The following is a 21221-nucleotide window of genomic DNA, read 5'->3' as shown; positions in this document are numbered from 1 at the left end:
GAAACCTCCCAGGAATAGAATAAAGAAACATTTAACATCCTGAGGCTTTAAAAAACAAAATGAAGATCCAAATATTAAAACCATCTTAATATCTTTAAACCCTTCTACAATTGAGTCATTAAAAAAAAGGAAGCATTGTCCTTTACCCTAGTTAATGAATTATTTAACCTGGGTATTATTTTATTATAAATAATTTATTTGCAAGATTTCCTGGGGCAGGAAGACTGTGTTCTAGCTGAATAAGGAAGTGATAAGGACATGGATTCTTTTGATGGAAGAAATAAAGGAAAGGAAGATACAGAGTAGGGACTGATTTTTGAGTAGAGAGTGATTCTGAAGTTAAGATAAAGAGTTTGTCAGTCTTCTCAGAGAGGAAGCCGGGTCATCTGACAAGAGCAAAGAATAGGAAAATTCAACCTCTAGATGGGGTAGACAGGCTTGGACTAGCTGCTTGGGAAGCTTTCCTGAGGCAGTGTGATTCTCACCTTTCTGGGGAGGAGGGAGGGGGGGAATCCTTCTGAAGGATTCTAGCTTGTCACTTTCACTCTTGCTTTCTCTTCTCTCTGTGTTCACTATGCAATTGTTGATTAATTGAAAAGAAGAGGAATGAAAATTATTTTAAAGATTTTTTTTCAAAGAAGGAAAGTATATAAAGGTGAAATACAGTTAAAATGCCTTGGAGTATAAAAAGATTAGAAAACATGATACAGAAGGGTCCAGAGCTGCTCAGGGGTTAGTGAGGATGGGATAGCCGACTGTATGCGGTTGCATTTAGATGTGTGTTTGTATGTGTTTACTCCTAGCACCAGCTGTTTAGGGCTATATTCTTTTCTTTCTGTCCCACCTGTGGCCTCCTTGATGTATTTACGTATATAGCCTCCCTGATGTATATATGTGTGTATATATGTGTGTTTACAGTTAGCATCAGCTATGTTTAGGGCTGCATCTTTTCTTTCTGTCTCATCTGTGGCCTCCTTGAGTCATTCCTTCAAGAGTTCACCCAGGTTTGTTGAACTGAATTAAACTTTAAGTTTTGTTTGAATAATTGGGCAGAGATCAGTGCATAGAGATTCCTAATGGAGGAAATGAACAGCTCTCTGTGTCCTGAGATGACCAGCTTTCCTACCCTGATCTGGAAGGATTGTTGCCAAAGTCTTCCCATGGTGTAGGGAACTGGGATTGAGGACTCTAACTTCCACTACTGGCAAGTCTTAATAAAAAGGCAAAAAGATCACACAAAAAAGAACTTAGGTCCTTGGACTTGCTGCCAACCTCTCTCCAAAGGGAAATGTTCTTCCTGATCTTGTAGAATCCATGTGATTAAAATTATTTTTATAATTATGAGAAGTAATCCTCTCTTTCTTTAAAACAGGACACCCCTCAACTAAATTCTATGTATATCAAACCAACTAGTTTTAGAGCACAATAAAAATGAAGGAACTGAGGTTATACAACGTAAAATGTAATGGTAGCCTGGCGGGGCGTGGCTCAGCGGTTGAGCATTGACCTAGGATCCAGGAGATCAAGGTTTGATTCCCCGGTCAGGGCACATGCCCTGGTTGCAGACTCAATCCCCAGTCAGGAGTGTGCAGGAGGCAGCCGATCATCAATGACTCTCTCGTCATTGATGTTTCTCTCTCTCTCTCTTCTTCTCCCTTCCTCTCTCTGAAATCAATAAAGATATATTTTTTAAAAATGTAATGGTAATGTGTGGTGATAGTGTAACAAACATAATCAGACAGTTGTGTGTGTTCTAGGGCATAGTTCTGAAACTTCTTGGTTTCAGGATCCTTTACACTCTGAAAATTTGAAGATTTAAAGAGCCTTGGTGCATATGAGTTTATATCTATTAGTATTTACTGTATTAGGAATTAAAACAGAATTTAAATTTATTTATTTAAGATAAAAATAAACATGTTACTTTTATTTTAAACTGAGAAATTAAAAATATATTTTATTTGAAAGTAATAAGCCCCATTACGTGTTAACATAAATAATGTTTTTATGAAAAATAACTATTTTTTCAAAAATAATAAAATATTTAATGGGAAAAAAGGTATAGTTTTATATTTTTGCAAATCTCGTTGATATCTGGCCTTATTAAAAACAGCTTGGGCCCAACCAGGCATGCCTCAGAGGTTGAGCATCAGCCTAGGATCCAGGAGATTGAAGTTCGATTCCCGGTCAGGACACATGCCTGGGGTTACAGGCTTGATCCCCAGTTGGGTGTGTGTAGGAGGCAGCCGATCAATGACTCTCTCATCATTGATGTTTCTTTCTATCTCTCTCCCTCTCTCTTCCTCTCTCTGAAATCAATAAAAGATATATTTAAAAAACTAAAAAACAGAAATCAAAACAAAACAAAAAAAACCAGCTTGGATTTCATATCTACTTTTGCATTCAATCTGGTGTCTTGCCACACATCATGTATCCCTGGAAAACTTCACTGTACACTTATGAGATAATGAGAGTAAAAAAGGCAAATATCATCTGAGTATTACCATGAACAAACATACTTTTGATCTCAAGCACACCCTGAAAGTATCTCATTACCTCCAGAGATTTCTGGACCACTGTTCCCAAACTGTGTGTAGGGGGAAAAGAAACACAAGAGTTATCACCACTGGGTAAAGCAAAATTTTCCATGTGTTTAGTGAGTACTGACTATTTAAACAGTGCAACACTCAGACTCCAGAATTGAAGTGGGTGGTATAGCTGAAACCTCCAAGCACTGAACTGGGAATCAGTCCCAGTTCATGTGCTTTGTAAAAGTAGTAGTTGTTCAGTGTTTTTGTAGTGTTTTGTTAACCAGTGGGAGAAGAAAATTGAGCCAGATCCCTGGGGAAGAATCAAAGAATATTAGAGATAAAAATGACCTTTAAAGATAATCTAGTCATAGGCTTTTAATTTTAAATTTTCAGATTTGAAAGTACCTGAGAGGTCATCTAATCCTTAAGCTTTATAATAATTATAACCAGTACTTGTGATGTACAGGCTAAGTGCTTTTACATTCTTTCTCTTTCTCAAAAATGATCAAAATGTCATTTTGATCTTTACTATTTCTTTTAATGTTTTTTAAAATAGGAAATGTCAAACATGTACCCCATCACCGACCTTCAACAATTGTTAATTCATGACCAAATGTTTCATGTATACCCATACCCACTTCACTCACACCCCAGATTATTAGATGCAAATTCTAGACATTTTATAATTTCATCTATATATGTTAAAAAGATAAGGGCTTTAAGTAAATAACCACAATTCTGTTACCACACTAAAAAAATTAACAGTAATTTTTAATAGCATCAAAAACCCAGTGAGTGTGTGCATTTCCCTGATTATGTCATTCATACATATAAATGTTGTACAGTGCAGTTGGTTAATTTGCTCTTAAGATTCTCCATCTCTTTTTGTCTTTTTATAATTTTTTGTTGGAGAAACTAAATCATTTTTCTTGCAGTTTCCTTGATTCTGAGTGTTGCTGATTTGCATCTCTTTTAACATGTTCCTTTGTCCTCTGCATTTCCTGTAAATTAGTAGTTAAGATTTAGAGTTTGCTCAGACTTCTTCATGAGTGGTATGTACTTCCATTAGGAGGTGGATAATATCTAACTCTCTTTTTGTGATGTCAGTAGGTACTGACAATCTTTACTTAGATTCATTAAATCACGAAGAGCTGCAAAATGGTGATATTCCAATCTATCGTTCTTCATTAGATGGAATACTTCTATAAAGAGAAACTTCCTCTTATCTAGTACTTGATTACCCAGTGGTATGGTTTCCAATAGGAAAATTAAGATGAATGCTTGATTCTTTCCTTTTATTTACCAATTTCCAAAATAATGAATTGGGTTCACTAGCATTCTCCAATGGTGACGAACTAGGGTTTTTGTTTTGTTTTTCTATCATTATGAAGTCCTAGATTTAAACATTTTAAAATGTTTCAATTCATTGCTGTTATGATTACACATTATTCCTTTTTTAGTAATTTTACATATTTGTTTCTTCTAATAGATTAAACTTGAAAATGAGGGCATGTCTTAGTTATCTTTGTGTTCTTGGTACCCAGTGCATGGCTTTCAATAAATGTTTGTCAAATGAATGAATGTTCTGAGCAGAATTTAAAAATATGAGTTCATTTTAGAGGCATGACAGAGGAATAGTGTCAAGTGTGGCTTCCTTGCTTGATCTGAAAAAAGTTTGATATAACAGTGAAAAATATTTTGGGTGAATGCAAAAGAAAAAGGTATGTATTTATTTATTTATAATCCTCACCCGAGGATATTTTTTCCATTGCTTTTCAGAGAAAGTGGAAGGGGGAGAGAGAGAGAGACATTGATGTGAGAGAGACACATTGATTGGTTGCCTCCCACAAGCGCCCCGACCAGGGCTGTGGGTTCAGCCTGCAACCAAGGTACATACCCTTGGCCAGAATTGAACCTGGGACCCTTCAGTCCGAGGGTCAGTGCTCTAACCACTGAGCAAACCTGCTAGGGCTGTTTTTATTTATTTATATTTATTTTAATCATCACCCAAGGATATGTTTTTATTGATTTTTAGAGAGTGGAGAAAGAGAGAGAGAAACATCGATGTGAGGGAGAAACAGCCTCCCTTATGTTCTCCTAACAGGAATCGAACCTGCAACCTTTTTTGGTGCACAGGACAACGCTCCAACCAACTGAGCCACCCGGTTAGGGCAAAAGGCATGTTTTTGTTGGCAGACATGGAGTTGTTTACTCCATTGTTTCCAGTGAATCTTTTCATTACATTTTTGTTTAAAGGAATAAGTCAGAATCTTTGTTTCTACTTCTCTTGCTATAAGATAAATAACATTTGAAAGCATCCTCCCCAGCCGCCCCCACCCCCGTTCTTATCTCCTTTAATATAAATGGCAAGGACCATTCACATCATCATACACATGTTCCCCATGAGTTTATTGATTTATTTCATAAAACCCAAAAAATTTATGCAGGAAAGTAAAACAGAATTAACTTTACCTACAATATGCTTGGCACTGTTATGAGCACTTTTATGTGAAATATATATGATATTTATTCTTACCACAACCTTATTAAGTAGGTAGGATGAGGTGCAGAGATTACGTAACTTGCCTAAGGTTACACAACTAGTGATTGCTAGAGCCAGGATTCAGCTCATTTGTTCTTTCTCCAGAGCCAGTGCTGTTAAATTAGTGACTTTACTACAGACTTTTTTTGCAGGATGGGATGGGTGTTCATAAAAGGATTTTATGGTCATAGTATAATAAAATTTTTCATTTAGTGTCATAAAATCGGTCATTTTATAACGATATGTAATTATGGCTAAGGCAGTTTTTTTCTTTTAAGGAAACTTTATTCCCAGAAAAACAAATCTTAATTTTTTTCCTTAGGTCATCATTTCATAGGTAAATATTAAGGCATATAGTATATATGGACTACTAAAAATAAGCTCTTATCTTATGTTCTATTGTAAAACAAAAAGTAGAATTCATGTAATTTGCAAGTGTTAAAATTTTTAGTAGAGCCCGGCCGGGCGTGGCTCAGCGCTTGAGCGTCGACCTAGGATCCAGGCAATCGGGGTTCGATTCCTGGTCAGGGCACATGCCCGGGTTGCGGGCTCGATCCCCAGTTGGGGGTATGCAGGAGGCAGCCGATCAATGACTCTCTCATCAGTGATGTTTCTATCTCTCTCCCCCTCTCCTTTCCTCTCTCTGAAATCAATAAAGATATATTAAAAAAAAAAATTAGTAGAAACAGTGCTTATAACTGATTTGTTCGCCATCTCTTTCTTTGATTAGGAAATTGTAACTTGTTTCTGTGGTTACTGACACACATGAACCTTCCAAAGTTGGTTGGCCTATTTTCCTCATCTCTTCTTGCTTCCTTTGTTATTATGAACTTATGCATGATAAAGAGAAAGTAACTCAGAACCAGTATGATAATCAGTAATTGTCCCAGCTGAGGCTGTAGTATATATAATGGAGTCTGCTGGTTGTGCAGAATTCCTTGCTGAATGGCTATGTCACTCCTTTTCCCCCAACTGAGTAAAATTGAATGTAATACAATAGGCCCCCCTTATCTACAGTTTTGCTTTCCATGGTTTCAGTTACCCATTGTCAATATTAAATGGAAATATTTTAAAAATTCTAGAAATAAACAATTCATAAGTTTCAAATTGTGTACCATGCTGAGTAGTATGAGGAAATCCTGAGCAATCCCACTGTGTCCCACCTAGTGCCACCTGGGACATGAATCATCCCTTTCTCCAGTGTATCCATGCTATGGATGCTGCCCTTCTGTTAGTCATTTAGTAGACATCTCCAGTATAAGACTGACTGTCGGAGGAAAAACAAGGTGATGGCGTAGGTAACAGCTGCACCCGCCGCCTCCCGCAACCACATCAAAATTACAGCTAAGATACAGAACCACCATCACTCTGAGCCTCCTGAGATCCAGCTGAACAGAAGCCCCACAGCCAGGGAGCTGAAGCAGCACTGAGACCGGTAGGAGGGGCGGAGACGCGCCTCGGGCCCACACCTGGTGCCACGGTTGAAACCCCAGAGGAAATCTTGGCAGTGGGGGTCTCCTGGAGGAGCGAGGGGTCCCAGCCCCACAGCAGGCCCCCAGCCCAGGGCTCCAGGGCTGGGAAGAGACGTCCCCACAACTCCAGGCTGTGAAACCAGCGGGACTGTTGCTGAGGATCATGGAGGCTGCGGGAGCCCCAGCAGCTCCTCTTAAAGGGCCCAGCACGGACTCACTTCAGACTCTCCCTCTGAGCCCAGCGCCGGGCAACAGCTTGAAAGGAACCTGGCACACTCAGGGAGGAACTAACCTGCCTGAAGTTGGGTGAGAGGCGGAGGGGCCGCTTCCTCCCAGGCAGAAGGGCTGGCGGAGGCCATTGCTCTGCCCCGTGATTCCCGGAGGCCCCGCCCCCCCCACCTGCAGCTCATCCAGGCCATTTCCAGGGGCTTTTCTGTTCAAGTGGCCTCTCGAGCTTCATGCTTAGGACTTTCCTAAAATCTCAAACAAGCAGCAGCTGCCCCATATGGTTTGATAAATGGCCCCAGGCCTGGCACTAGCGGCAGCCTGCATTGGCTCATAGCTTGGCCTCTCCTGGATACCTCCAAGCCCAGCACAAGTAGCAGCCAACTACGGTTTGCTGAGTAGCTTATGCTGGGTGGCCCTGGGCAAGGCACTGGCATAGGCTGACTTGGCACCTCGCCGGAGGCCTCAGAGACAGTGCACCTGGTGGTCAGACTCGACCACGCTGGATTACAACCCTACCATATCCATGAGTGACACGCTCAAGGGGTGCATTTGATGAACACCAAAGCACTGAAGTAAATTCTGCTCCATAGGGGTGTCTCCAGCATAGCAGCTCTTTGGCTATAGTTGCAGCTGGTCCTGACAGCTGATTTGTCTGGGGGTCAGTTCCTCCCAGGGACGCCAACAGCAACCAAGGCTCAACTACAACAGGACAGTGCACACAGCCCACACAGGGAAGCACCTAGAAGGCCCAGCTCAGGTGACCGGGGAGGCTGAGCCACTGGACCCTACAGGACACCTACTACACAAAGCCACTCTACACATTCCAGGACACATAGCAGCTCTACCTAATATATAGAAACAAATACGAGGAAGCAGCCAAAATGCGGAGGCAAAGAAACATGTCCCAAAGGAAAGAACATGTCCCAAAGAGAAGAAATCTCTAGAAGAGGAACTAAATGTAATAGACCCAAGCAAGCTAACAGAAACAGAGTTCAGAATAATGGTTATAAGGATGCTCAAGGATATTAGTAAGAGTATGATGAAAATAATTGAGAAAGTCGATGACATAATAAAATACCAATTTGAAATGAAGGCTACACGATCTGAAATGAAGAATAATTTACAGGGAATCAACAGTAGAGTAGAGGACGGAGAATCAAATCAGCAGTTTGGAACATGAAGAAACAAAAACACCCAACCAGAAGAGCAAAAAGAAAAAAGAATCCAGAAATATGAAGATAGCATAAGGAGCCTCTAGGACAACTTCAAGAGGCCCAACATTCGTATTATTGGGGTACCAGAAGGAAAGGAAAGAGAGCAAGAAATTGAAAACCTATTTGAAAAAATAATTACAGAAAACTTCCCCTACCTGGGGAAAGAAATAGACTTACAAGTCCAGGAAGCACAGAGGGTCCCAAACAAGAGGAACCCAAAGAGGCCCACAGCAAGACACATCATAATTAAAATGCCAAAAGTTAAAGACAAAGAGACAACCTTAAAATCAGCAAGAGAAAAGCAGTTAGTTACCTACAAGGGAGCACCCATATGACTGTCAGCTGATTTCTCAGCAGAAGCTTTGCAGGCCAGAAGGGAGTGGCAAGAAATATTCAAAGTGATGAAAAATATGGAAATACAACCAAGATTGCTCTACCCAGCAAAACTATCATTTAGAACTGAAGGTCAGATAAAGAGCTTCACAGATAAGAAAAAGCTAAAGACGTTCATGATCACCAGACCAGCACTACAGGAAATGTTGAAGGGTCTTCTTTAAGAAGAAGCTAATGAACAAAAGAATCTGACAAACTAAATAGATCCAGAGACACTGACACAGGCAATAGACGATCATATTTCAGAGGATGTGGAGGGTGGGAAGAGAAAGAAGTTATATGCATATATGCATAACCCATGGACACAGACAATGATGGGTTGAAGGCCTGGGGAGGGGGGGAGGGGGCCAATTGGGGGGGAAAAATGGGACACCTGTAATACTTTCAACAATAAAGATAAATTTAAAAAAATAAAAAAGATTGACTGTCACTGTATCACACTGCTTGTGATCAAGTGACCCTTATTTTAAACTTAATGACGGCCCCAAAGCGCAAGAGTGGTGATACTGGCAATTTGAATATACCAAATAGAAGCTATAAAGTGTATGTATATAGGCAAAAACATAGTATAAATAGGCTCAGTACTATCTGCTGTATCAGGAATCCACTGGGGGTCTTGGAATGTATCCCCGGCAAATAAAAGGGGACTGCTGTCTGAGAATGAAAGTGACATTAATAAGGAATATTTTTAATCTAATTTAATATATTCATAATAACATATTGGGAATAAGTTATTTGGGACACAGTTTTATAACTTGTAGATTGAGAAACATTACTTTTAAAGCATATTGCTTAACCACTTCAAATGGATATAGCAAAGACACCTAATAGTATTTTTTTCTTTTCATCTTTGAAACTTTAGTTTTGGGAAGCTCAGATTTAACAATTGAGGAAAAGGAATTTTTTAAAAAGGAAACCAAGAAATAACTGCTAAATTTATTATAAGTAATACCTTGCTTATTTCCCAAGTCTGAGAGGTAAAAAATACTCTTGCAGCATACGTAAGTTATATGCAAATATATGTATGCCCCTTCAATCAATATCAGTGTCTGGATATGGCCTTGAAAATGTTCTAGTAGAAGCCATGGATTGATTATAACTACAGAATAAAACTTATCTCAGGCAACCCAACACACACACAACTTTTTTCAAACAGAAAAACAATAAAAACAGCAAGAACAAATTAAATTCTTCTAGGTCAGGGGCTTAACATGTTGAATCATTCAGGTATTTGTAGTAATCGTCTCTTGCCCTGGCGGGTGTTGCTCAGTGGTTAGAGTGTTGGCCTGAGCACCGAAGGGTCTTGGGTTTGAATCCCAGTCAAGAACACGAACCTGGGTTGCAGGTTCAACCCCCAACCTGGTCGGGCACATGTGGGAGGCAACCAATCGATGTGTCTCTCTCATATCGATGTTAGTCTCTCTCCCTCCTTCCCTTCTACTCTCTAAAAAAAAAAAATCCATGGAAAAAATATCCTAGGCGAGGATTAACAGCAACAAAAAAATTATATAGTAATTGTCTCTTAACTATCTATTGAAACTTAGTATAATCCCAGGAAAGAGTTGGTTTAGTATGAATTTATATATGGTAATGGGAAGACTCAGATGTGATTTGTTCTAAACTAAAATTAATTTTAGAGGCTGTTGATTCGCTTTTAGGAGCTTATTTCAGTCAACATGGTTATTAATTTATTGGTTGTTAAGTGTGGTGCTTTATCCCATTTAGCTTGTTTGGTAGTAATAAAGAGGATTGTTTAGATTAATGTTCATAATATTTTTCTTTGTATGGATCTAGCCAGTTAATTTTGAGTTTAAGTAACATTTATTCATCTCTTCTTTATTGGGAGAGTGAATGGTGTATTATGTATTATATCTGGCTTTCAAATATATGTCTGGTTGGTAGAACAGTTACTTCGTGTGCCCATGATAAATGTTATTTATTTGGACACATTTGCTTTTCCTATTTTTTTTCTTAATTAGTTTGACTGCATCTCTAAAAGCTGCTGGTTAGACTGACAACCAAAAACCACCCACATGTCTGAGAGAAGTGCCAGGGAAATGTTACTACAATTTCCCTAATCTTTATCCCTTCATTTTTAGGGGTTGCTGAAATCAGCTGTTAGACTCTCTGAAGAGGCAGGTGATCTGTTTAGGGCTGTTCAGGGAAAGGCATTAACATTTGGGTACCTTTTATGTACTGTATCAGGCATTTAATATGTGTTAACATTTCATTCTTTCAGTTTTGTGAAGTAGGTGGAATTTTACAGATAAAGAAAGTGAGGCGAGTTTCGATTTACCCTAAGTCACCTTAAGTGGTGTGAAAATTAAAACACAAACCTCATTTAAAATAAAGCCTGGAGGGTAGAAAACTCTCACCCATGTGTCACTCAGTGCACACTGCTGACTCCAACAGTAAGAGACACACCTTGCATCTCCAACAAGAAGGGATTTTACTTTATTACCTGAGCAGGAGGCAGAAAAGATTCCTCCTTGTCCAGTAACAGCTCAGCCAGCGGGAGAAAGCCGTAATTCAGCCTTGAAAAGTCACTATACTTTGAACTTTCAGTTCCTTCCAATGGATTCATATAACAGCCCCTCCCAAATCCATAAACAAGCATTCCCCTCCTTTGTTTCTCTGGACTTGGGTGTGGTTCACCATTAGGCCGCAAGCCCCAAATTAGAATTCTTTGTTCCCAAATAAACCCATTTTGTCGGAGAAATACCTGGCTGTCTATTTGTTTAAGGCCAACAATGGCAACACTGTTATTTGAACCCATCTCAGTATCCAGATATCACTTTCTACTACTACACTACACCATTTACACTACACGCTTGTCGTCTGTAGTAAATATTTCAATAAGTTGGAGCAGATAATGGGATTAGTAGCCATACTAAGGAGCTTGCAAAGCTATGTAATGTTAGGAAATCACAGGACTATAAGATAATTAGAGTTTTAGATCCTCCACCTACCATGTGTATGCATCTTGGAAAAGTGATATGTTGCCTTTGTTGCAGCTTCCCAGTATGTAAAATAAGGATACTACAGCACCTGTTCTACCTTCCCAGTGGGGTATTGAGAGAAAGAAAATGAGAGTCTTGAAACTTATAAAACTTCAGAAATGTAAATGAAATATGATGTATTATGAATATGGAGAGTCATGTAGCTTGGTGGACTGGTATCATTCTTTTAACTAAGGAACAATTAGTTGATCTTGGCAGTAGGCCATTGGAACTCAAAGAAATAGCATCTGTCAATCAGAGGCATTTCTTGGAAGGAAGAATTGGAAATGGCACAGCAGTTACTCTCCTTGACCCCTTTCTCTGGGAAGGAGCTTGATTAGGCAAGCGGGGTTCCTAATAGAGCACAGCTCCTCTCCTCTCGCCAGGGAATTGAAGCCGAGCAGCCAGACTTGTGCTGTGAAGCTAGAGCAATCTGGTTTTCAAAGATTTAACTAAATTTATTGTGATGAAGGTTTTAGAGAGATGTGCCATTGCAGAGCAGCAGCTTTAAAAATGTGCCATATGAGTCAGTCCATGTCCCTCGGTTGAGACAGGAAACTGCAACTAGTGCACTCAGCTCAGGCACACAATAAATGAGTGTGTGAATGTTTAGTAAAAACAGTTATAGAATTATGCCTAATTATTGTCTTAGGGTGAAGACAATGAATGGCCAGAGAAACAACTTGAAATGAGGTTCTGTCTACAGGCATTCCCCAAGGATTACCTGGTGCCCTGGTGGAACTCAAATTGTCTCTAACTAGGAAGATTTTGCTCTCAATCCTTTATTCTCCCAACAGTTCCTGGCATTGCTGGTGTGCGTGTGTATGTGTGTGTGTGTGCGTGTGCGTGTGCATGTGTGTGTGTATGTATAAAGCCACTGGCTTAAGTATTTTGGCCAAAATCAGGATAAAAATAGGTTAGTCCCTTTCTCAAAAGTCTCTTTACATTCCTACTATTGTTTTTATTTGCTAAGTTGATTCTGGATAAATTTATAGCTGTTTTAGATCTCGGAAGCTTAGTACTTTAAGCCAGCCTCTTGGCTCTGCTCCTTCAGTCTTACCCCTTCTGGTATGTGTTATTTAAAGAAATTGATTGGGGACTTGGAATTGTGGTAATGAGAGTTTAATTTTTGGGGAATCATTTAGGATTACTCAAAACAGATATTTGGTTGAAAGTAGAAGATTAAGGAAATAATAGGAGCAGTAGTGGAGAGGTAATGAAGGACCATTGTACCCCTTAATTTACCATCAACCAGACTTTTCTTCCAATTAAGTACTTTCTCAAAAGATCAGAAAAATCCAGGGGAAAAAGATAAAATTATTTTCTGGTGCCATGTTGGCTTTCATTGGATTTAAATAGTTTGGCTTCTTGGGGTGATCCATGTAATTGATAGAGAGTAAATGCCTGAGGCTTATTAAAATGGAAAGGTTAGGATGCTTATACCTATATTTCACATAACCTGAAATAAAAGAAAAATTTAAGGGGCTTCTGAGACTAAGTGGTTTAGAACAATACTCAAAAGAAATGGTACTTGGAAACAGCCTTGTAAAGGCAATGAGTGTGTATTTTTATATTAAATTCAACTTGCTAAATTAGAGTTTTTACCCTGGCTTGATGAGTTAGAGTTTTTAGAGGCTTTAGTTTATGTTCTTTCTTAGATTTAGTGTAAGATAGGTCAACCTTTTTGAAGTAGGTAGTCAACTTGTCAAGACCATGTGTGTGAGTGTGTATATTATATCCCTAGCAAAATGTGTGTGACTATGCATAGGGTGGTTGGGGATGTATCAGGAAAGGATTGTAGAGAGATGGCTGCTCCAGAGAGAGGGAGCTTCTGGAAGACATCACTGTTCTTTTATTCCAATGTATTACATATATCCCCTGGGTAGTGATGGTGGCAGGGGTTGCCTGTGAGTCCTTTGCACTTAGTATGCTTTACTTTGAAATAAGCTTCATCTTAAAACCTGGCTGAGTTGTGCATACTACTGAAATTAGAGTTACTGAAAAAGTGTAGCGCAGACCAACCCCAAAGAGAAGCTCCTGTTGGGAGCTTTGGAAAGCTAGGGAACAGCTCCAGGGCACTGAGTGCTTGGATAGCAGAAGTGTCAGGAGTTGAGATAGGAAATTTAGAATTTTTTTGCCTGAGCCCTAATAGAAACAGCCTGTTTCGTCTTGCATCCTGCTAGAAATTGCCTTATAGCTCTGGACTAGTCTCCCAGAAATTAGATGCACAATTCTGTTCCTAGCATTTGCAATATATAAAAGAACATTTTTTTCTTTTTTATAAATGAGAAAAATCTTTGAGAAGGATATTTTTTGTGAGTGAAGGTTAATAGTGTTTGATATGGTGACTTGGAGGTGTTATCAAAATCATTACCTGCCAAGTAGTCAAGTCAGTTATTCCCAGTTTATATAAAGTAGCTAGAGAGTAGTAGAGAAGAAGAGAGGAGAGATGCTAACCTTACTGAGAGTAAATGATTGGAAAATACTCCTTTCATATTGGCAAGACAAGAAAAACCTTGATTGATTCTAGCCGATAAAAGTAGGTTTGTGTTCTATAGGGAATGGAGTGTTCAACAGAGCACTTTCTATTTCTGATCCCTGAGTGAAATCTGATTAGGAAATATGAGGTAGCCTGGTTTTACTGTTGAACTAGGAAAAAAATCACTTCATCCTATCTAATTAACTAAATATTTCAAGGTAAGGATCTGAAGATAGTTTAAATTTCCACTACAACCTGCAATCTAATTTTACTTCTTTAGTATAGTTAGAAACCGTCTCCACCTACTGGCCACAATTCATTTGGCATTTCATGAGGACATTTGCTTTTTGTTTTTTGTTAAACATGGAAATATGAGAGCTGTGGAAGGTATCTAGGTATGGTTGCAGTGACTAAAGACTATAACTTTCTGTAGCTTTTCCTAAAATTTCTAGAGTTTTGGAGAGTTCTTACTAAAGATTGCTTGGGAAATAATTGAAGAGATGCAGGGTGAGGGCTTATAATAACTAAACCAAAGAGATGAACCCTTATAAAGTAGCATATTAGCAATAGTATGTTCAATATCTGTCATTCTACCAATTGAATTAAGACTAATTTACTTATTAAACTGTTTGAGCTTTGTTAATTTTAATTGACTTAAGGTCATCATTTTCTAAATTCCTCTTGGTTCAAGCTCTTGTGCCCATTTGGAAATAATTGTTACTGCCATCATTGAATTAATCATACAGTAAAATAAGACTATTTTGGGGATGGCCATGGGTGAGCAAACTTTTTTGTTAAGTGTCAGATAGTAAGTATTTTAGTTTTTGCAGGCCATATAATCTTGTTGCAACTGACTACTCAGCTTTGCTGTTGTAGTATAAAAGTTGCCATAGACAATACATAAACAAATGAGTGTGGCTGTGTTCCAATAAAACTTTATTTATGGAAACTGAAATTTGAATTTCATGTAATTTCTATGCACCATGATGTATTTATTCTTTTTAAGTGTGTGTTTTTTTTAATCCTTACCCTGAGGATATGTTTTTCATTGATGAGAGAGAGAGAGAGAGAGAGAGATCCGTTGTCTTCCATGTACACCCTGATCAGGGATCAAACTAGCGACCCTTTGGTGCATGGGGCAATGCTCCAACCAACTGAGCCACACCAGCTGGCCAGGACTTTTTAAGTGTTTTTGTGTTTTTTTTACCATTAGAAAATGTAGTAACCATTTTTAGTTGGTGAGCTACACAAAAATAGGCAGTGTGCCAAATTTGGTCTGCAGGCCGTAAGTAGCTGACCCCAGTTTTATATCTAAAAACATTTTAAAAATTCACTAATAAGTTCTTATGTCTGATAGAGGTAATGGTCTAGAAGAGAATTTCCCAAGTTTTAGGACTATTTTCATGCTCTTATGACTTGTCAGGTGGGTGTTGTACACACATAATGTAGAAGTACTCAACTTTGTATTTATAGAAGGTGATTCTTTATTCACACAAATGGATTCTGATCTGTTCTGATTTTATTTTATTTCTAGAGTTTAGATAATTTAAATAAAAAACACCAGAATGATAGTTTAAAAGAATGTTTTAGTGCATAATTACATATGTTGGAGAAGATTATTTATGTGAGTTTAAAAGCCAGAAATGTTCAGATAATGGAATTACATAGTCTAAAGTGATTTTAAAAAATAAGCCATTATTATAATGAAAAATTATTTGCTGTGGTGAAGGGCATGTGGTATTGATGTCTGGACACATGGGCCACATGATATGGGCAGGCTGGTGTGGGTCATTACAGACAATTTCAGTGATGGCCTATGGTCATCAGTCTAGTACATTTTGGAGATAAGTATTTTAAAGCATTAAATTATAAATACTGATAGTTACAAATTGCTGGTCATTTCAGTTAGTCACCTGTAAATACTTTCAACTCCCTTGGCTTTTATTCTCTACCAGTCCCCAAGTTTCTGGATTACTCTTATAATCTGCCTTCTCTGTTTCTGTGTATTCCTACGCAAGAGTGCTGTGAAGTTATAAAATTTCTTCTCTAAATTCATGTATCTAAAACCCAATCTCTTTTTTTGCTAACAGGCAAGAGCTAACAGATTGGGACAGTATAAAAGGGTCAAGTTTCTGGAGGTGTATAGTTAAGGCCAAAGAGTAGATATAATGGAAAAAAATCAAGTGAGAGACTGATAAAAGGATCAGAAGTTGTTATCAGTTAAAATACCATGACTTGTTGAGTTTAGGGATATTTTTTTCCATTTTAACATCTCTGAAGTTGAGTCAGTTTAAGTGGTAACACTTTTTTCTTATTGGTATGTGAAATAATGGTGAGTCTTCCAATTAATGGCATCTTAGATTTGATGAAATACGCTATTTAAACTTTGGATTTCAAAAGCGTAGCAGTTATAGGTACTGACAAGGTTGCCAGGTGAAGTCATTAAAGAAAGTAAAAAGGAATTGAGGTGTCAAGCATTTGGTTAGATACGTCATGCCTGCGAACTTTGAAGACCCAGAGTTATGAGCTAGTTGTGAGAGTTTTCAGCAAATGAGATGAAGCGACCAGAGGTAGCAGGTGGCAGCCTCACAGACGGCGGGAGAGGAGAGCAGCTTCACCTTCAGGTCATCCTTTCTCATCCTGCCTTTAGGTCTCAAATGTCATTTTCTCAGGAGGCTGTCTCTTATATTTCCTCCCTCAACTCTAAATTAACTTCTTCTCTTATGCTTTCTCATAATACTCTGTTCTTTTATAATTTTTTATTAGTTTCTCATTATAGATTTTATTGTGCTTATGTCATATCTATCTTCCACCAGATTGTAAACGCATTGACTGTAGTATTATGTACAGTCTAGGACATTCTAGGTCCTAGTGTGTATTTGCTGAATGAATGAGTTGAAATAGAGGAAATGAGGCTGGCTGTGACTAGATGAAGGGTATCTATCTAGAATAATGTTCGAAAACCCACAGTGAGAGTAGAGAGGACAGTTTGCTAAATTTGACTCCTTTTGGTGGTTGGTTTATTTATTGCATTTTTAGCTTTGTTTGTTTCATTTGAGCCTTGGATTCCTCGTATGTTAGATTTAAGATGCTAGTGTCTACCTGACAGGGTTATGGGAACCATTAAACGAGCTAAACTCTGGAAAGCAAGTAATACGGCACCTTTCACATAGTTGATGCTCAGTAAGTGAAAGCCTGAAAATAGCTATCTTGATTTTTTTTTTCCTCCTGAAAAATTTCAAATTTCAAGTTCTGACATCTCACCCGCACTATTGAAGCTGACACCGGACTGACTTTCTTTCCTCCGTCGCCCTCCTTTCACTTCTTCTTTACTCTTGTGTCGGGTTCTGAGACACTGGCCATGTTCCTTCCTGTTTTATAGTCCTTTAGCCTCTGTTCATTGCTCACATGATTGAGCAATATATTCATTTTTATCCACAACTCCCACATCTGGTGGGTGGTTAGTAAAGGTTTATTGAACTACAGGAAATATGGGGGGCATGCGATCTATTTTGTTTTAACTAAAACAGTTACTAGAAGGAAAACATAGGTTTGAGTGAGGGTTTAACAAGGAAAGAGCTTAGGGAGGAATCCAATAAGGGAAAAAACTCAGTATGAAAATTGTCAATAAGTAATTTCTATTATTAATATCAGGCCAAAATATGAACAGTATTCATTGTCTGGGAAATTAGCATTAGGGTGCAATTATACTCTTGTTTCAGAGGCTGAAGAGGAGATACAAGCGATCTGATGGGGGGGATGAAACCCCAGAGGGCAAGTGAGACTTGACAGTAATGACAGATAACAAGCTTGGTTTGGGCTTGGAATGTGATCCGGCAGTCGAAGGAAAGCCAGTGCTATTCTAGGCACGAACAAAGAAGAATTGTGCCATAGCATAGGGAGTTGGCAAGATCCCACTGGGAGTATTACATTTAGCACAGTGTCAGCAAGATAGAAACAGGAGGTGGCGAGCTCTGAGGGCAACTGTAGTGCTGAAAGGGATAAATAGATGAATTTATGAAGATCAGTTAAAGATTTTAAGCATGCAGGCTAGACTGAATTCTGGCAACTATAAGGTCTGAGAGAGACGGAAAGAGAGAGGGAGGGAGAGAGGGAGACCCCCAAATATCTGAAGAGTGTTAACATTAGAACAAGAGAGGAATTATTTAGCCTGGATCAGGGACTTTGTGGGAAGTTGAAACTAAGGGCAGGCAAATTTATGCCTCTCTAAACGGACTGTCCTGATACAGTTCTTGGGTAATGGTGTCATCTTCATCCCTCAGAACTTTTTATAGTGAAGCCGTAAGGTCAAAATGTGAGGTTTAAGAAGCTCTTTCCCTTGAAAATTTGCTGATTTGTCTTGTCATTAAAGAGAATTTTTGTCCTAGAAGGCAGGTTATGGAGGATTGGTTTTTATGTATTAGCCACACACAGTATATTGAGCACTACACACAAGGTAACATGATTCTTGAGGTTCTAAAGTAAAACACAGGTCATTGTAGGCTTTATACATTCTCTGTTTCGGTAATTTAGAAACTTTGGCAAATTTCATGAGACTATCCCTTTGAAACAGAATGATGCTAGATATAAGCAAAATGTAAACTTTACATATAAAATCCTATTTAAATGAATGTTGCCTGTCACAAGATGGCATAACATCTATCCTTGAGTTGAGATTTTCTCTGGTGATGGAAATGAAGAAACCTTGGGCTGATAACATATTTGTTCTTTAGGATATTTTAAATGCCAGATAGTGGTACCATTGCCCTCATTGCTGGCCAGGTCTCTGAGTTATTTCTCAGTTCAAGACAGGACAAGAAAAAGATGGTTATTTACTTAGAGTTAGCTCTGTCTCCTGGGGCAAATGTATTTGAGTGTTCAAGTAAAATAATTATTAAAAAGCCCATAGTACGCTGAGATTGAAAATTGTTTCGCCCTGGCCCGATAGCTCAGTTAGTTGGAGCATGTCCAGTGCACCAAAAAGGTTGTGGGTTCAATGTTCTGTCAGGGCACATGCCTCGGTTGTGGGTCCAATCCCCATTTGGGCCATGTACTGGAGGCAACCGATCAATGTTTCTCTCACATTGGTGTTTTTTTCCTCCCTCTCTCCCTTCTCTCTCTAAACATATCCTTGAGTGAGATTTAAAAAAAGAAAGAACGTGTACTCAGGTCCCATTTAAACAGGTAGCTGATTCTTTCCTCAATTAAACTAAATTATCTTATGCTCCCTAGGTCAGTGTAGACCCTCTGGGAGGCTGATGTCAAGACAAGTTTAGAGATACAAGATGTAGGGAAGCACCTGTGAACTCTAAAGGCAGAGCTTTCACAGTGCGACCCAAGTCTAACAATTGTGAAAGAAGGCAGGAAAGGAAGGGCTGGGTAGGAAGAGCCTCAGATGGGAGCACAGTTGAGAAAATCTCAACCAGATAGATGTGGAGTTCACAATCAAAAGTTACCTGTTAGGCCCGGCTGGCTGTGGCTCAGTGGTTGCATGTCGACCTATGAACCAGGGGGCCGCAGTTCTATAGGTTGCAGTTCGATTCTCAGTCGGGGCACAAGCCGGGGTTTTGGGCTTGATTCCCAGTAGGGGGCGTGCAGGAGGCAGCCGATTGATGATTCTCATCATTGATGGAATTTCCTATCAGAATTGTATAGTTTATAAATCTAAAACACAAGCTGTAAAAACACATGCATAATATTTTAAGAATATTTTAAAATTTCTATGTGGATGAAAGTGAGGAGATGAATATTTTTATACATGCAGGTGGGAATATAAGTTGGTACAGTTTTTCTGGAAGGCACTTTCGCAATAGAAAACATGTTATTCCTTTTGACTTTGAATTCCACTTCTAAGAATTTAGTTTTTAAAAAATCACAGACATGTAAAGATTTAGATTCAGTGTTTCTTGCATTGCTACTTATAATATAAATTTTGAAACATCTTTGTTTTGACAGTAGGGAATTTTTAATAAGCTAGGATACATTTATTATTTATTCAGTGGATACTAGCCACTTAATAAAAGGTATGTTGTTGAGTGCTTACTATGTACTTGATTTGTTCTTTTATCTATTATCTTATTTAATCCTTAAAATACTATGCCTGTGAGGTAAGCACTTTCTATTTCCATTTTATATGTAAGGAAACTCAGGCATTAAGAGAGGTTAGATAACTTGTCTAAAATCACACAATAAGTTGAAGAGCTGAAACCCAGTTGTGTCTGTCTGACTTTAAAATTCATGCTCTCAATTACAGTACTTAATGATATAATAGACATGAAATATGTAATAATATATTACATGAAAAAAGGTTATAACATGGTCTTATTTTTTGCATATAAAATTTACCAGAAGGATATATTCTAAATCGTCAACAATGATAATAGTTGAATGTTGGGATTATGGTTGATCTTTGTCTTTTGTTTATTTTCCACAGTGAACATGAATGACTTCTTATTAAAGTTTAAAAATTTTTTTTAAATTGATTTTTAGAGAGAGAGAAAAACATCAATGTGAGAGTGATACATTGATCGGCTGCCTTCTGCACGCCCCCTACTGGGGATCGAGCCCACAACCCCAGGCGTGCTCCCCAACTGGGAATTGAACCTGCAACCACCCGGTGCATGGGACAGCACCCAGCCAACTGAGCCACACCGGCCAAGGCTTATTAAAAATTTTAAAAATATATTCATTTCATAGCAAAGGGGTGGGGTGTATTAAAAAAATAATCATTCCCTCTTCCCCTCTGTTTCTGAAGAGAGAGATATTTCTAAGTTTGGGTGTATCCACTCTTGATGTTGCCTGTAATTTCATCTTGGCTCAAGTTTATAAAAACTGTAAGGTTGAAATGGCAGTGTTATTCTGAGATCTGAACATGTGAACAGTTGAAAGATCTTTAAGTAATTACCTTGTAACCATTATTCAGTTTGTTCCCTAGATCTGGGACCATGGCCACTGGTAACAGGATTCAGAAACCAGAAGCAGAGTTTCTAGAAATTTACAGTTAGCAATTCACCAGGCCCATCTCTCTTAGCTTTTCACCAGAAAATCCTTCTTTACCTCTCCTGTCTCCCAATTCTTTTTGTTAGTTTAAGGGTCTTTTTACCTTGGTGAAAAGAATTTGAACCAATCATAAACAAATAGCTCTCTTTTGTGCCTGACTTTTTGTGCATTTCTGTTGCCATGTAAACCAAATAAAGCTAATGAGTAAACCAGCTGCTCCAGACAACCTCCCTCCTTAGAGGAAGTGGTGACAGTAATTGGGAAGGCCAGAAGGTAGAAACTGAAAGAAGAGAGTATGGTGTTTACATTCCTAGTCTTGATTCTTGCTCTGATTATATGTTGCCTGTAGCTATCTGTGTTGGTCCTT

The 21221-nt window shown here is 38.5% G+C and overlaps 1 protein-coding gene and 1 long non-coding RNA gene across 5 annotated transcripts in view; one reads left to right on the top strand and one right to left on the bottom strand.

The window, feature by feature from the left end:
- The window catches only part of AHCYL2 (adenosylhomocysteinase like 2), a 149095-nt gene that overhangs the window by 46552 nt on the left and 81322 nt on the right, over nt 1-21221 (top strand). The window lies entirely within an intron of this gene.
- The window catches only part of LOC308561370, a 78505-nt gene that overhangs the window by 30606 nt on the left and 26678 nt on the right, over nt 1-21221 (bottom strand). The window lies entirely within an intron of this gene.

The sequence above is a fragment of the Miniopterus schreibersii genome, assembly GCF_964146895.1.
Source record: "Miniopterus schreibersii genome assembly, chromosome: 9".
In the NCBI taxonomy this organism is placed as follows: Eukaryota; Metazoa; Chordata; class Mammalia; order Chiroptera; family Miniopteridae; genus Miniopterus; species Miniopterus schreibersii.
The sequence above is the reverse complement of the archived record's forward strand: the minus strand, read 5'-3'. Positions and strand labels throughout refer to the sequence as shown.